The sequence below is a fragment of the Rhincodon typus genome, chromosome 18 (genome assembly GCF_021869965.1).
Source record: "Rhincodon typus isolate 14 chromosome 18, sRhiTyp1.1, whole genome shotgun sequence".
In the NCBI taxonomy this organism is placed as follows: domain Eukaryota; kingdom Metazoa; phylum Chordata; class Chondrichthyes; order Orectolobiformes; family Rhincodontidae; genus Rhincodon; species Rhincodon typus.
Genome location: NC_063349.1, coordinates 57,429,674 through 57,432,797, shown reverse-complemented (window position 1 = coordinate 57,432,797; position 3,124 = coordinate 57,429,674). Strand labels below are relative to the sequence as shown.

Below are 3,124 nucleotides of genomic sequence, written 5' to 3'. Positions count from 1 at the left end.
ATGTGACTGTAACTCCCACGGGGAATGGGGGGAGAATGTGACTGTAGATCCCACCGGGAATGGGGGGAGAATGTGACTGTAGATCCCATGGGGAGTGGGGGGAGAATGTGACTGTAGATCCCACGGGGAGTTGGGGGAGAATGTGACTGTAACTCCCAAGGGGACTGGGGGGAGAATGTGACTGTAACTCCCAAGGGGACTGGGGGGAGAATGTGACTGTAACTCCCAAGGGGAGTGTGGGGAGAATGTGACTGTAGATCCCACGGGGAGTTGGGGGAGAATGTGACTGTAACTCCCAAGGGGAGTGTGGGGAGAATGTGACTGTAGATCCCACGGGGAGTTGGGGGAGAATGTGACTGTAACTCCCAAGGGGAGTGTGGGGAGAATGTGACTGTAGATCCCACGGGGAGTTGGGGGAGAATGTGACTGTAACTCCCAAGGGGAGTGGGGGGAGAATGTGACTGTAGATCCCACGGGGAGTTGGGGGAGAATGTGACTGTAACTCCCATGGGGAGTGGGGGGAGAATGTGACTGTAACTCCCAAGGGGAGTAGCTGAGGGGGAAGGGGTTACATTGAAGAGGGAAAACTGGCTAAATACACAAGGGAGAGCGAAGATAAGAGTAGGGAAAGATCAGTAAAGTTGGAGGAAGGAGATATCAATAGGAAACACTCGGGCTCTTTAGCTGGACTAGCAGAATTGATGGAGAAACAGAGCTCATATTTCAGCTTGATGACCCTTTATCAGAAATCAGTGTGCTTGACAACAGGTCATTGACCTGAAACATTAGCTCACTCTGTCTCCAACAGACCCTGCTTGCATTCCTTGCCCCCAGACAGATGCCAGGGTACTGAGTATTTCCAACATTTTCTGTTTTTATTTTGCATTTATAGCGGTTATTTTTATTCATTGAGTGGATGTGGATGTCACATGACACTGAGGGAACGGCGATATATTTCCAAATCAGGATGGTGAGTGGCTTGGAGAGGAATTTGCAGGGGTTGGTGTTCCCATGTATTTGCTGCCCTTGTGCTTCTAGATAGAAGTGGTAGTGGGTTTGGAAGGTGCTGTCTGAGGATCTATGGTGAATTTCTGCAGTGCATCTTGTAGATAGTACACACTGCTACTACTGAGCGTCGATGGTGGAGGGAGTGGGATGTTTGTGGATGTGGTGCCAATCAAGCGGCTGCTTTGTCCTGGATGGTGTCAAGCTTCTTGAATGTTGTTGGGGCTGCACTCATCCAGGCAAGTGGGGAGTATTCCATCACACTCCTGACATGTGCCTTGGAAATGGTGGGACAGGCTTTGGGGAGTCAGGAGGTGAGTTACTCGCTGCAGGATTCCCAGCTTCTGACCTGCTCTTGTAGCCGCTGTGTTTATGTGGTGAGTCCAGTTGAGTTTCTGATTAATGATAGCCCCCCCCGGAATTTGGCAGTGGGGGATTCAGTGATGGTAACACCATTGAATGTCTACAGTTGTTTCTTTGTGGAAAGTTAACACGAGGTTGGAACAAGGGGCAATGACATGGGCTAATTGAATTCTTTTTGCCATGTCTGTTTGTGGCGTGCCCTTGCTTTGTGGAATGCTGATCAGTTACTGAGGACTTGACCAGTTTGGAAGCAAAGTCTAACATGACTCCCTGTCCCAGAGACTTTCACTCTCGCTGTATTTACATATTAGATCCGAATGTGTGTGAAACAAGGCTGCTCTGATCAAGTTGAAACAGGTTCACATCAGCCCTCTCTCACTTCACTCCATCTCACCAAATCCACATATATGTTTAGCACAAATGGAACCTTGAATAGGAGGAATTTTAAAAGAATTGATGTTAGATCCCATCTCCAACCTGCTGTTAACAAAGTAAATTTGGCACCCTTGTTTTTTTTTCTTTTTTAATCTTAGTGCAAATATTTTCACAGCAAGGATCAGTGTTGAACATGAATTTTGCGCTTTTCTCTCTAAGAGGGCCTGATCGAGTCACAGTTCACCTTACTGTTTGCAGAGTCCTGATTGAAACTTGTCGTAGGGGCAGGGAGGGAGGGAGAGATCAGGAGGTAAACATTAACAGTCACAAAGGCCCCAGAAACCTGTTGATGTTGGAACTGAGCTGGTCTGGGCAGCTTTCTGTTGAATAGAAACACAGCTCAGCCCACGGCATACAGTGCCTGGTGTGGCAGAGGGAAACGTGCGAGGCTGTGCCATGCACAATTAATGCTGGCAGGTGTGTACTTTGGGGAAGACATTACCTTGCCAGCTGCATCATACCCACTTCTCTAATCTTTCTGTTGCCTTGCAGACTCCCAGGACCCTCCAGGGGCCCAGCAGCAGGGAGCACGACTAAGGTCCAGGGATCTAACAATTTGAACAGACGGAGCCAGAGTTTCAACAGCATCGATAAGAACAAGCCCCCACAGTATGCAGCTGGCAGCGAGAAAGGTAATCCTTGCCCAATCATTCCGTTACCTCTCTCTTCCTCAGATTGCTTCCATCTCGGCAATGGCTTCTAAAGATTCAGCACATTCCATTGTGTCTTACCGCCAAAGCAGTCCTTTTGAAGTGGAGTCACTGTTGTAATGTAGGAAGATGTGACTCCTACCTTGCAAACAGACAAGAAAGTGAGGTTTTAGATATGCTCACTGAGCTGGTGGGTTTGGTTGCAAATGTTTCACCACCCTGCTAGGTAACATCAGTCAGTGCGCCTCCAGTGAAGCGTTGGTGTTCTGTCCCACTTGTTATTTATAAGCCTCGGTTTGCTGGGGTGGTTGGTACCACTTCCAGTTCTGTTTCTCAGTGGTTTGTACACAGGGTCTAATTCAGTGTGTTTGTTGAGGGAGTTCCGGTTGGAATACCAGGCCTCCAGAAATTCCCTGGTGTGTATCTGTTTGGCTTCTGCAATTATGGATGTGTTGGCCCAGTCAAAATTATGTCCCTCGTTGTCCGTGTGTAATGAGACAAGTGAGTGTCTCTTGGTGGCTAGTTGGTGTTCATGTATCCTTATTGTCAATTTTCTTCCGGTTTAGCCTATGTAGTTTTTCTCACAGTCCTTGCATGGTATTTTGTATATTACACCGGTTTTGATGGCACATGCCCTCTGACAGTGCGGCACTCCCTCAGTACTGACCCTC

The 3,124-nt window shown here is 48.1% G+C and overlaps 1 protein-coding gene across 1 annotated transcript in view; it reads left to right on the top strand.

Annotated features, from left to right (window-relative positions):
• The first annotated feature begins 2,335 nt into the window (after positions 1–2,335).
• Positions 2,336–3,124, top strand: part of nav3 (neuron navigator 3) — a 178,104-nt gene continuing 177,315 nt past the window's right edge. The window contains exon 1 of the mRNA XM_048607473.1: positions 2,336–2,435. The gene's annotated coding sequence lies outside the window, so the exon portion shown is untranslated. The remainder of the gene's footprint in view (positions 2,436–3,124) is intronic.